The sequence below is a fragment of the Lissotriton helveticus genome, chromosome 7, assembly GCF_964261635.1.
Source record: "Lissotriton helveticus chromosome 7, aLisHel1.1, whole genome shotgun sequence".
NCBI lineage: Eukaryota > Metazoa > Chordata > Amphibia > Caudata > Salamandridae > Lissotriton > Lissotriton helveticus.
In genome coordinates this window covers 785,707,609-785,722,167 of record NC_136068.1, presented here as the reverse complement: position 1 = coordinate 785,722,167, position 14,559 = coordinate 785,707,609, and the positions used below count along the sequence as shown (strand labels likewise).

Here is a 14,559-nt window from a genome sequence, read left to right as displayed (position 1 = left end):
CCCTTCCGCTTTAGAAAGTAAGTATATGTGCGCATAAGTACCAATATTTACACAGAATGAGCATTAGAATAAAAAACAGCTAAAAACTAATAACTAAAATTACAACTTTTTCCTGCACCTCATGGCTCCGGTTACAAAACTTGCAACCCCAAAACAGACCATAGGGGAGGATAACATTTAGAGGTACAACAAAGCAGGCTTCACTTGAGTAATGGGAATATAAACTTTTTATGCAACAAAGCATAATAATCACAGAAGAAATAAGGTATCTTGCTCAGAGAAATTGTCGCACGGACAAGGTTTTAAGGTGCCAGGATTTGTAAATCCTTGGGGTACAGCTTGATGCCAGGGAACCAAATGTAATCGAAATCTGATTAGCACGAAGAGATGAAAGGCATTACTAACGGCAAGTAGACCTGGTCGGACTTGATTGCACAAAGGTAATGTGATGTATCTTCTCACCGTTGGTTTTGCGAACTCCTTTTCTTCCCAGAGACCCAGACACTGGTCTAAAAACTGTAGTTTAATGGTCCTAAGTTTAGATTTGAGAAAAATTACTGAAATTCCCCCGTGGTCAATTTATACTTTATGTGGCATGGCTCATAAAGTCAGTCAGTTAGCCTTCATATTAACACAGGTACAACAAAGTTAGTTCTCTCATTTTAAATATTTTATTAGTTTTATTCTTTTTCTGTAGTGTATCAAAAATATTTTTTTCTTCTTTTTAAGTCTTTTTCCCTTTATGTATTCATCAATTCATAAACATAGGTTATAATCAGAACAACATTAAAATACAGTGAGAAATACCTTTATCTTTACAATATATTTAAAAAAACAAGTGTTCATACAGTGAAGAACAAAACCCTGTCTGCCACACATCGAACACCATACACACTTACTCATTCATACATTTCTACACTCTTTCCAAACCCAAAAAAAACAATTTCTACGGTTGAGGTAACAGATATAATTTGTGTATTTCCACGCCAGGTCTACGCGCGTTTCGGTGGATTCTGACCACCTTCCTCAGGACCAGATAAGAAATAGTTTATTCTCCCCTCAGCTTGTGTGTGCAGGGTACCTTTAGTTTAGTGATACCTAGTTACGTATTGTTTCTTCTTTGTACGAGTTTTGGCTTCTCTTTAGCACCAATAATACATCCCTCAAATTTACAACAGGTACGTCGTTTAGAGATTCTATTTATTCTTTATCTTGGTTTGTGTAGCAGGAAGAGACATGTGTTTTGCTGGAGCTCTCGTTTAAGGTCGCCCTTTGTTTTTGAAGGACAGTGCGGCCTCTACTCTTCATTTTTCTCATAAGACAGATTGCATATTGAATTCTTTTTGATTCCACACTCTCTCAGTAGTAGAAGTCTTTTTCGTTGGTTTAGCTGACGTTCGTGGTCATCCTGCCTCGTCTCTCCTTCCCCGATAGTCGTCACCTAAGTTTAGATTTGCCCATAAGTTTGGGGCTACAGTATAAGTCTGGGCAACCGAGCCATTTTGTCAAGTCCATTATATGCTTTATCCAGGGGATATGCATGGCTCTATCCAATGCCACACAGTCCGTAATTATTAATTGGTTTAAGTTAATAGGATTGGCCCATACTCTCACCCAGCATAACAAGGGGGCGTGCGCTAACTCATCCAAGATGTAACCCACCCCAACTTTTTCGTGTAATGTAAATGCCGGGGTGGTGGGTGGAACTGCCAAAAGCTTACGTAAGAACTTATCTTCAGCTCTCTGAATATCCTTTCCTTCCTTTTAGCCCCAATTGTCACAGCCGTAGGTTGCCATAGGGATGCCCTTTTCTTTATATAACTTAATCAGGGCAGGGAAAGTTTGGACCCTATTTTTTTTGGCAAAATTTAGTGTTTTCCCGTCGCTGGCGCTAGAGTTCTTTTTTTGCATAATTTTAGTAATGCAGGGATCCTCTTGTCACAAACCCTAGGGATGTCTGTACAGCTAGCTATTAAAGAACACCCTAGCTCATTTATATAGAGCGTAAATGGGAGGAGGGCCAGAATGCAACCCTGATGTACCCCTCTCTTCACATCCCAAGAATATGTCAAATCTCCATTTTTTTTTAATTGTATCTCACTGCAGCCGTGTTATTTTCGTGAATAATATGTAAAAAGGACACCAGCTCCAGTTCAAGACCCATGTCACTTAAAATTTACCATAATTATGATCCATTTACACAGTCAAACGCTTGTGGCAAGTCCATAAAGGCTAAATGTAATATTCCCTTTTTTGGCAATGGGTTATTTTCCTACCACTAGATGTAAATTTAGGCATTGGACTAAAGTCCCTTTGCCCGGCCTAAAGCCATATTGCAGATCGGAGACAACATTTAAATGGTTTAAGCAGGTCGTTTTATTTTGGCCGCAGAATCTAGAAGTGAGATCGGTCTGTAACATGCAGGCTCATCTTGTGCACCCTTTTTAAAAACGGCAAAGATGACTGCCTTTCCTCAGGATAGCGGAAGACCATGTGAACACGCAGCATTAAAACATGTGCTAGGATTCTAGCCCAGACATTGGGGTCAGCCTTGTACAAGTCTGCTGGGACCCCGTCAGGGCCCGGAGCCTTTCCTACCGATGTAGATATGATTGCGTTGTAGAACTCTTCTATACTAAAATGGAGAGATGTGCTAGTTTGCTCACCATACCTGTGCTCCTCAATTTCTCCCAAGTTAGTGTCTCTATAAATATGACCAAAATGCTGTACCCATTGGTCGGCCGGAATTAAACAGTCAATGTTTGAATTTGGAGATTCAGAGAAGAAAGGTCTGTTAACTACCGACCAAAAATTAGAACTATCTTTCAACACACTGGCTTGACCCAGAGCCTCCCATGCCTGCTCTCTCAGTTGCTTCTTTCTGTTCTGGACTGCTAATTTATAAGCCTTTCTTTTGCCACCAATTTCTGCTTACTCTCTGGGGGTGGATTCTGTGGCCTGTAAAATCTCCTTATGGGTCTTTGAACATATACCATCGAACCACCTTTCGACCTTCGAGCATCTGATCCTACTCATGACAGTAAGGTCAGATGATATTGGTTTAGTTAAGATTTCAAAGGCTTCTAAGATAGTTCAGCCATGTGTAGATGGGACTAGGCAAAATTGAATTTCAAGGGCACGAACAATTTATAAATTATCCAGGAAGCTATCTGGGGCGATCCTTTCCCACTTTAACTTGCAAGCTCGATCTTTGGCGCTGATAACCTTATTTGTGATACATGTAGTAGTCTCCTCACTTTCAATGGCAGAAAGTGGAATTATAAGTGTGAGGGGGTTATGGTCACTAAAACATGACAAGGAAACAGTTAATTCCTCAATGGTCTGGACAAATGGTGCAGACAATAAGATATAGTCAATTGCACTGGGCCTTCCATTCCCTATGTAAGTAGGTACCGACGCTAGCCTATCGATTTGCTGAAGGCAATATGGATTACGAGTTGAAAGAGTGCCTTCCAAAAAGATAACTGAGGGTGTATGCTCAAAATGATTGGCTAAAGGGAAAGACTCCCCCTGGTCTGGCTTTAAAATGCAATTTCAGTAGCACTGATAAATGTTAAAAATCCCCTAAAATTATTAAATCACTGATTTACCCTCGTCGTAGTGTTCGAGGAACTCCTCTAAAATCTGACAAGTGTTCTAACTCATGTTCTCTAGAAAAAGAATTATAAAAATGTACCACTAACAGAGTAGCACGATTCTTAAAAGATAATCCTACTGCGAACACGTGATGTGATTTACATTCCATCATCCGAGCTTTACAAGAATATTTAAGTGAAAACATTAGAAGCAAACCCCCTCTAGCTCTTCCCATACTCTATGGGATAGCATGTTTACAAAACGATTTAAAACCATCTAGATAAAAACAATTGTTGGTCTCCCATGTTTCTTGAAGGGCAATGATATGGTATGTAGAGAGCAAGTTTTCCCAATTTGGATTGACCCTTTTCAGGGCTCACGCCTTCGTTGTAGTGTGCAGCACTGCTCACATAGCGAGAGCCATTTTGTAGGGGGTTCTGAAAGCTGCTTGTGCGTGTGGTTTTGCTTTCCGTGGCTGCCATTGGCTTTCGCGTGCTTGTTTCAAATAGCCAGCACGCAATTGGAAAAAGGCGGGCGATGTCCCACCTTTGCTCCGCCCATTCCCGACGGTGGCTAGCACGCGCAGCAGCGCACGTTCACCTAGCTCCCTCGCCCCGCTCCTCTGTAGTGCGCGCGCAGCTCCATTGCCCCTGCTCCTCTGTGTTTATTGTTAGGATTAGATTCCGCGCTCGCCTTCTTTCTTGTCCTATCAGGGATAAACCCTGTCTCATCACCCACGCATTTTGCAGCAAAGCTTTCTCATACTTTTTCTAAAAGCCATAGCTTCTGACAGCGCACACATGAAGCAGCGATTTAGAGGTTATCGGGGTCACACCTGATTTTTCTGCGGCTTCAGAAGCCTGGGCTAACAGCAGCCACAGAGCCATCCCAGGGCTAGTAGAGGCTGAACTTGTGTTCATGTTTGCTCTTTGGCTTGTTGAAGTCTTTCGTCTCAAAGATCCCGATTGTCCTCGAATAGCCATGTACATCGTTATTGCGCTGCACCTGCTGACTGATGCTATCCTCGACTTTAATGGCCTTTCTGTGGGACACTGCAGCGCGGAGCCTGTCAGGTGGAGGTGTAAATAAATGAAGGGGATGTTAGGCACCGGCCGGACGGATTAGGGTTGGAGTCATTTAGAAGACATATACGCGCTGGGAAGCACGGGGTCAGATTTCATATCTAGGACCCCTTGGGCCGCAGTTTCATTTGCATTTCTCGGGGTTTCCAGTGTTTTGTCTACAAATGCAGCTTTTTTTGCCTATGCAATGGAGGGATTCTGCACACTGGTATCTTTACAAGGTGCAGTTCACCCCGAAACCTATATCATTTTAGAGTGTAGAAAATAACCACAGAGGCCAATACTTGGCGCTTAATTTAGCATAGGGTCAACTCTAGAATGTTATTGTTTTTCTTTGACCTATGATCTCTTGAGAGTGGAGGATGCTAATACTGTCCACCATGTCTCAGGGGGCTGATCCTACTATCCCCTGGATTCTACAGCTACTGGCTTACAATTCCTTTCATTCTGTGCCCTTTTATTCTGTGCCCCTTATGCCCTTTAGAAGTCGACACCCCCCCCCCATACATTGCGGTATGTCTCATTCACATTGTTCTATTGGAGCCTATGTTGCCTTTTGTTCCATCGAGGAAACATTGAACAGTCGTTTTGCTCAATTTCATGTTTGTCGAGCATGGTGGAGAAGAAGCTGGGTGCAAAACCATGAATCTTCACCCAGCTGTTCCTGAGCCTGGAAGGAATTTTCTTTCCTGAAAGAACACAAAATATATAGTTCCTGAAATTCTACTTTAATTAGTGGAGATCGTAACCCTCCCCCCCCCCCCCTCTCTCTCTCTCTCTCTCTCTCTCTCTCTCTCTCTCTCTCTCTCTCCTCTCCTCTCCCCCTCCCCGCCCCGCCCCTCCCCTCCCCGCCCCTCCCCTCCACACACACACACACACACACACACACACACACACCTTGAGACCAGTGCTGCTTTTTACAAAACATCTTTTAGGTGTTCAAGAGAGACACTAAAACACCTCATCTATCGCCACTGTGAGGACTGTGGTTCCTCAAACTTTAAAATATTGTCAGTATCCAGTTTTGACTGCAGTTTCTTCTGTGGCTTTAATAAAACCTTGTTTCTTGATCCCATAATGGCAGTGGTTGCAGTTCCACGCTGAGGGGTGCCCTCGATGTCTGCACATTGAATGTCGTGTTGCATTTTCCACAGTTTTGAAATCTCCCAGTCTGCTGAGTTTCTAAAATACTGCCGATTAAACGGCTGTTCACGCCAAGTTGCATCTGCCGAAGAATACATGTAGTTCATAACTTAGAAAAACGGGTGATTGGCAGAGTTGCGAATACGCCCAAGTGGGGGGGTAATAGTCACACCTGATGTTATGGCCTTTAAAGATTCAAGGTAGGACGCGCTGTATAAACAATCAGGTAAAAATACCTGAATGTGTCAATGGGTGGGCATTAGTAAAATACTTTTAGCAGTCTGCATGCGGTTTAAATGGGCCATCCAGTCAGGGTCAGACTGGGACAGAAAGTAATATCTGGCACCAAGATAAAGGTGGGCCACCATTAACGAATCAGAGAGCTTCCCACATTGGCTGTTTTGACCTTCTAAAGAATAGGTCTCGCATTTACACGAGTTTGAGCCATTGTCTTTGTAAATGGCTATGCCTTGAACCTCATCGAAGCTGGTGACGGAACCACTCCATCACCAGCCACGGACGCGCTGTGCTGGTGACGGAGTGGTTCCGTCACGGCCCGGCCGCCGCGTTCTATTGAGCGGGCGGGGCAGTGACAGAACCACTCCGTCACAAGCACAGGGCGTCCGAGGCTCGTGACAGAGTGGTTCCGTCACTAGCATGGCGGCCCCTCTCCCCCCTAGCGCTGCGGCGGAATTACCGCCGCAGCCAAGGTGTTAAGTTTTTGTTTTCAAAACATACATAAAAGGCATAGTTATTTACAAAGGCAATAGCTTAAACTCGTTTTGCTAGGCACGGGGAGATTTAAGTAATTTGCCCAGAATCACAGGATGTTCAGCGTCGTTGCCGAGACTCGAACCCAGTTCCCCAGATTCAAAGACGACCGCCCCAGTCGTTCGGCCCACTCCTCTCTACAAATGTTAGGAGGTCACTACGGTTAAATCCAATGTTCATTAGGGACAAAAATGAAAGAAAATCTTTTCCCCCAAAATCAGAGTTGCTTCCATCTGTAAAGGTGAATGTCAGATCGCTATCGCTTATCTAAGGCAGTTTGTTTGTAAACCTATCGCTCATGCATAAAAAAAATTTATCACTTATGTAACAAACAGATTTTTTCTTAGCTGAACATGGAGTAAAAAAAAATGTTGTTTGTAAACTCATGACACTGTCATTCATTAAACATGTACCCTACTTTATTTTAAAACTGCACGTTTTGCTACCTATTATGCAAGGAACAAAAGTAGTATTGGGCTAAATCTTAAATAAACAAGTTAGACCCACATTAACCCTCGGTGCTGATGACGGCTCCTGGTCGTCGTCAGTTACGGTGGGCGTGTACTGATGACGGCCGGGAGCCGTCATGACCACGCCCGCGATCAGAATGTGCGTCACAGGCACAGAATTCCGGCCGCAGCCAGGGAGTTAAACAGACTTAGCACGGAGTCATCAATACTTGCAACAATATAAAGATAAAGGTCACGTCCTAGTACAATACTCAGACCATCTACGACTGTGCAGTCGTACACCTAAAATTCTCAAACATGCTACCATGCAGAACAAGCATATGCAATGCAATAGGTCTCGCATCATTAAAATTTGAGCTATTGGCATTGCTAAATAATGCAACACCAATAGCTCAAACTTTAATAATGCGAGACCTATTGCATTGCAAATGCTTGTTATCCTTAGTCCCGCTATGTTCCACAAGAGGACTTTTTCCCCGAACAGCCGGAAGAGGGGTAGAAGTAGGAAGAATACAAGGGTAATTATCAATTGTTTAAATGGGTGCCTGGGCTAGAAAAATGGATTTGTGTTGAGCCATGTTGGCCAAATTTGTGCCATGGCTTGTTTTTTGCTCACACCATAGTCAGTCGTTTTCATCCTAGCCCTGGGGACTAACTAGGGGTTGGAAGTGGGTACTCAATGGTAGAATTGTGTCTGTGTTGGTTATGTTGTCAGGCCTACCTGGGTTTAAAGGTAGCTGCCATTGCCAATTAGGAGGCCTACTCAACTGGGCTGCCTGGGCTCCTCTGGTTGCAATACTCTTCTTCTTAGTCAAATTTGACTCCCTATTACCACTACGAGCTTCCTCAGTTATTGGGCCATTTAGACATCAGCATGGTAAGGTTTGCTTCGAATTTAAAGACCTTAAGCATGGAGCATCTACCACCCCAGCTAACTCTGGCTCAGACATCACAGTAGATTTATTACATGTAGCAATAGAATCATGAATTAATTTCTCAACCTCTTCCACCTTCAATATTATTGGGGCTAAACGGACTTTTGTCATTGATTCCAGTCTTACAAATAAATAGTCCAATAACTGTTCAACATTTGCAGCAATCAATAATGAGATTTTTGTACGTGGAGACTTCCTCCTTGACTTGTTACAGACTGTTCGTTTTCCCTTGACCAGGAGGAAGTCTAATACCAAATCATCTTCCTCTGTTGGTGTAGCTGTCCGGGTATTGGGGGACATTTCAAGTTTGTCAGGGGCCCATCGGGGCTATAGACGTATGATCAAGGGTGCTTAATAAATCATCTAAGGGGCCCACAGTGTCCGCTGATTTCACTTGTGCCTCATCCCCATCAGTGGCACTCTCCTGGGAGCGCTTTCCAGTCTCCAATGATAACCTTCTCTCTGTCAACTCCTGTGTATTCACGTGTGCTCCTTTAGTATAAAAAGAAAAAAAGAAAAGAAAAAAAAAGACAATTGTTTCAACGATACAGCCTCCCGTAGGACACCCCCTCCCCCGAAAGGCTGGTGTTTTCCTTTTGCCCATATTGCAGTCTTTAAGATCAGGACCCTTTTGTACCCTTATGTAAGACACTATTAGTACTGGCTCAACCTCGGCTAATGAGCCTAGAGGGGCAATGGCGCACTTTTTGCTACTTAAGAGCAAAACAGTGGACAAAACAGGGCAGCAGGAAAAAAGAAAGTACCTCAGTAATGGTGGCGAGGTTTTTCACACTGATCTCCATACGACCAGGCAGGATCCGGATTGAGCTAACTAAAGGACCTGGCCCCGCCTGGCCTCCTCCGGCTGCAGACAGGCCCGCCCTTGGCCTGGGCGCAGCCCGAGCGCGTCTTGTGCTGCGGGAGCCCCTGTTAGAATTTGTAGGCGCCTCCTGACGCTGCTGGTCCCATGGCGTTGGCGGCAACACTAAGCAGCTAGGGAGGCTGGGGGATGTAGTCCTCGTCCTCTCTGCTCCCGATTTCCACAACACCTCTCCTTGCCCTGGGCGAGGGGCGACCGGAAGCAGGGGCATAGCAGGTCAAATGGGCAACCCGCGCTGCGGGAGCCCGTTAGAATTTGTAGGCGACTGCTGGCGCAGCTGGTCCTGTGGCATCGGCGGCAACACTAAGCCGCTAGGGAGGCTGGGCGATGTAGTCCTCTCCTCCCGATTTCCACAACAGCTCCCCTTGACGCAGGCGATGGGCGACTGGCAGCAGGTCAAATATTTTAAAGTCATTTGATATGGTAAAAGATATGCAATGTCTTAATGCATTAGAGCATGGCTTTTTTCTGCTTTTTTTCATAGACTTCCACTGGCTTCTTAAAAGTATGAATGAGAAAATTGGTAGGTCATGACGAACTGTGGGCACATATGGATCAAGCACTACATAAGTGCTTGTTCAGAGTACGGTTAGATGTGGGAAATGGTCCTAAAGGCCTACACTCCTTCCTTCTTTTTATCACACACAGAAGTGGGGATACTTGGTGTTCATTTGGGTATAATCAAGTTGTAAATATTCTGTATTGTCTGGATATCCCAGGTCCTCGTTGCAGCAGATGTATAAAGGTTTTTAACTTTAGTCGGTCCTGAGGTCGCTGGTTGTAAGAAAATATAATCCATGAAATGAGCATCAACTGTTCTTTGCTGTACGGTCCACTGGCATGACCCAATGAGGAATAATATGCTTTTTACACTGCCTGGTTTCTGAGTTTCATAGAATGTATGATATGTGATTTATTGTATGAGTGAGTAGTGCGTGTGTGGGGCTGGAGTTGAAAGGGAAAAAAAGACAGCTGAATAATGTTAACAAAATGCATATTTCTAAAACGAATTGTTAAATTGTATATTTTTCAATAAGCATTCAAGACAACAATTGTAGAAACTCGACTATATTTCAACAATGGGCTTGCCCTCAAAATATTTACTGTGTTTAATAGTATCAAGGTTTACAAAGCTAACTTAGAAACAATGGTCAGGTGTGTTCTACGTAAACAAAATCCATGTTTTCGATCTCTCGGCCACAAACCTGGTCAGGTTCAAGTAACTTGAATAGATAGGCAAAACAACAAAAGTTCGCCATTACACAATTTGAGCAGTTTGCCCATTAACAGCCCTTAAAATCAGGTCTCTCAATAAAGTTGTATAATAGGTATAATAGTGTTGCATTCCTATAGAACTAGCCTATCTCTGGTTGTGTTCTCAAAGCTCTTTCTGGTGGATCCTGTAAGTGGGTATTACTTCAGTTGTGCATTATTAATTAAGGGGATTCGTGTCAGGCATGAGTCCGAGAGTCCTGAGCAACAAATGTAGCATCACCATATGCTGAGTACAGAATCTGGGAGCACAAGGAATAGTTTCGATGGTAGCACATACAAACCAGTAAAACCTGCAGTTCAGCTCCGAACTGCAAGCAGCCAAGTCTTATTGCCGTTCTCAAAGTCAATGAAACAGTCAACGATCTCATTCCTTTTCGAAACATGTACCAAGGCTTGCATGACTGGACAGAGATAACTTCTAAAAATGGGAGGGCGGGGTTGATGGGAGTCTCCTCTAGAGCAAACAAATAAAAAAAATAAAAAGTATATACATTGTTTAACCCCAGTCCCATAGCGAAAAATAATCCACCCTGCAGTGACAGTAAGCCAACCCCTAGAAGTGATGTTAAGTCACCGGTAAATTACAATATGAACCTCAAACATCGTATCTACTGGAGACCAAAATGTATATTCATGTTCAAACTCAAGTTCCTGTTCCTCACACAAGAACAGCAGGGCAGCATTCAATAAACAAGAACAGCTGCACCATAAATCAAAGCAGAACAAATAATATATAAAAGGTAGGCAATATTTTGTTATATACAGAACGGGTATTCTCATCTCCTGTGCATCTTGAATTCACAACAATGTAATCTATGCATTCCCCACTAAGACAGGTGAGAACAAATACAGGAGGAGTGAAGAGTAATTTTCAGTTTGGCATAATGGAAAGTCATCTGGTTTGTGCAACAGGAGCATTTATTTGAGAAATGTTGTTACATTTCGTCTTCTGTCACTTGAAAATAAGATCCCACTGCTGAACTTCATGCCGACAAGCATTTTAATATGAGCATCTCACTTGCACCCTGTTTTATGAGGCTGAAACCTTAGTAAAAACCTAAAAGCTATTCACTGGAATTACGGAATTACAAATCTTTTAGTAAAGGAATGGGTGCATATGTAGGCCATTCTCCAAAAGGTTATCAAAAGAGTATAAAGTGCCTTGCTACTGTAGAATGACAACATCGGACGGCAACAACAGACATCTGATATTTAACAAAAAACAGAGCATTATTCCCACTCATCAGCTATGTGAATATCATCATACTAATAATTTTCTGAGTTCTAGTGATGTGCTGTGCTCTCAGCTGGGAGTGTTAATTTAATAAATATTGGTCTTGGCACGAATGGATATATTTCATGCCTGTTAAGTCTTTTTACCCATATTTCTAAGTGAGTGAATCCCTTCAATTTATGACACTCGCTTTTTCAGTCCTGGTTAGCCATATCTCTTTCTCCTTTGCTCTTGCCCCTTCTCGTTCCTTCCTACCTTACCGCTCTGTGTACGTTTTTTTTTATCTAGTTTCCCTACCAAGTTTTTAGAAGCTCCCCATTTACATTGTCCTTCTATGTTAAACCTTCTATTTAATTTATTTCTAGAGACATTCCATTCTTTTATTCCATTGAGGCAATTTTATCCTCCATCCACAAAAGTATACAGATTCCTGACATTCACCCCTAACTTCTCAAACATAACACTTAACATTCCAACTCTACCACTCCTCCTTGTAACCCATTCACACGTTTGTGGTAATCGCCTGTTTCTTTAACATTTCCTCACTCCTCTTTGTCATTATCGGTGCAAAATGCACTCACCGAGGCACTTGTAAGTAACTGAACGAACTTGATACACAGCCCTTAAGTGCCATGGATTTAGGGCATGGTCTATTTTGCCTCCACACTAACTAATTCTAACATGAGATTTAACCAGTATTTAATGAAAAGGTAACTTGCATATTTCAAAGGTTGAAGGGGGACAATTTAGTTATCCGTAAATTGTTTAAGAGCACAGTATTGTTTGTGCAACAAAACAAAAAAAAAAACATTTCAAGAGAGAGACCAGAACTACTGGCTTCTTTCCATGACTTTTCTCCTGTGTGTCCAGCAAATGCTTTTATATAATGTTAAGAAAATTACCCTTTTGGCAAAAACAAAATCCTTCAGAGAGTTCAAGTTCTGTCAAGCACTGCAGATACCTTCACAAACAGATACATTAAATGTGATCATCAGCAGTTACGTTAAGACCATTTCAAAATGTCAAAAGACACCCTTCTGTATGCTGCAACCAAGTTCTTGGTCTTAAAATCAAGTGTAGGGATGGAACCGATATTTGGGTGCTTCCAGTACCACATTCCTCCTTCATGAACAAATAGGGAACTGGGGAGCAGATATTCTTGTATCAAATTAAGTCATCTTAGGGGCATTCTTAACTACCTATGCATCTTGCTGTCACTGCAACACGTTGGTAACGCCTCGAATACCTCAGAAAGCATGAGTAGTCTACAAAACAGGAAGCACTCTGGAATATTAATTAACAATAGTGAATATTTGGGAACTTGCCAACATATTCACTCACGGAGAATATCACTGGCAATACTATTTTTCACCACCGTTTTCCTCTTACACGGTACCTATCCAACACCGAAAAGTGCTACCACTAGATACTTGAAAGAAATTAGTATGCTTCTGTTTAGAACAAACTGTCTAATAGGCAATTAATAAATCTTGGCAAATACAAAAAAGCCATCTACCTTGATTCAAAACACAATAAAGAACTTCAGTTTACATGGTTACAGTATAGCCATTCACTGAACAAATATGCTACAGATGGATATTTCTTCTGGATATAGTTAAAGACGTACATGTCAGTCTGTTGAACACCTCGCTAAGAGAACTGCACTGTTTAAATGAAACGCGTTTTAGAAAAGCACTTTAAAACGCAATTTGAATCATCTCTAATGGAAGGGTTGTCTTGTTTGCTGCAAGTTTCTTCAGCTTGTAGAAAGGGTGGAGGTTACCACATTTATTTACTACAGTAGTTTTACTGAAAGTATCGGAGAGAGCAACGATGAATCGAAGAAATGCGAGCCTGAATCCGACAGAGTATCCAACGAAGTTACAATGCACGGTTATGCATGTTATTATTACACTATGGTGGCCACTGAACATCTGTATTTACGGTTCTATTTACCTAACCACGAGGACGGGACACGAACATCTAAAGGGAAGTCCTGTCCTAGCGTTGAGGAGGCAGTTGTTGCCGAGCAGCCCCGAGCTGCAGGAGAAACATTCCAAACAGCAGCGCCATCTTAAGAGCAGATACCAAAGCAGGGGGAGGGGAGCACAGGCGCCCTTGACGGTTTCCATGGCTCTCCTTACAGCGGCCCGGCGAATTGCGATATGTGGTCTCTGCTGTTATGCAAATAGCGCAATTGTAACCGAGATTTATCGAAGAACATTTTAAGTATTTACTGTAACATATTTGGTACAACAGTATGAATCATACTCCACGTTCTATTCTCGCAGAGAAATAAATTATGTGGTATTTATCACTATCAATAAATTCCGACTCGGATGTTATCGGGTGCGATAACTTTCCAATCAATTAATTACCGGATCACTGTAATGAGGGCCACAGTGTGGTAATACAGTCTAACCTAAAGGGATATCTAAGATGGAAGGATTCGCGTGCTCTGCTGTCAGGCTATGAACGAACCAAGGCTAGAAATAAGTGAATCAGGGAGATTTACGCAAGAGATGCACGAACTTGAGGATGAGCGGACACAGAGTACGATAGAAAACACAACGAACCCAAGACAGTGAAACGGGTGGGGGAGCCACGATTCGCCCAACATTAAGGGGGAGACGGGTTACGGGCAGCGTGGACTGGCCGCAATCAGTAGTGACAGAGCAAGATACAGTATGGGTCTGTCTCTGGCCGCCCCTTCACTCCACAGGAGAAATTCAGTTCACTTCTCGTCTTACCTTACCACTCCCACTTCAGATCCCGATCAAAGGGATTGCAGTCCCATAACCTACCTATCACCTGCTTACTCTCATAAGCAAACGACAGCCCAATCGCATCTAAGCCGGACTCCCAAGCCCGTGACACAGTACAGTTGCTTTTACAAAATATGTATTTGACAAGTATTCATACATTAGACCACTTTCTTGAAGTTATGTTGAAGCTTTCGTTCACGTCCAGTGCATTGTAATAAATAGCTAAAGGAAATAGAACATTTTCGGGTCAATGGGCCAGAGCAATTAACAGGGGTCCGCCAGTTTGTGAGCTCAGGAACGCGGTGGGTGTGACATGTTGGTGTGCGATTGTCATCAGTGTCAGGCGGAGCTGAAAACAGTTCTTGAACAAAAAATACATGAATAAACGTATATGACCACCCTTGATT

The 14,559-nt window shown here is 42.8% G+C and overlaps 1 protein-coding gene across 1 annotated transcript in view; it reads right to left on the bottom strand.

The window, feature by feature from the left end:
- The window catches only part of LOC144769189 (serine/threonine-protein phosphatase 2A catalytic subunit alpha isoform), a 204,848-nt gene that overhangs the window by 189,793 nt on the left and 496 nt on the right, over window positions 1-14,559 (bottom strand). The gene's annotated exons all lie outside the window — the stretch shown is intronic.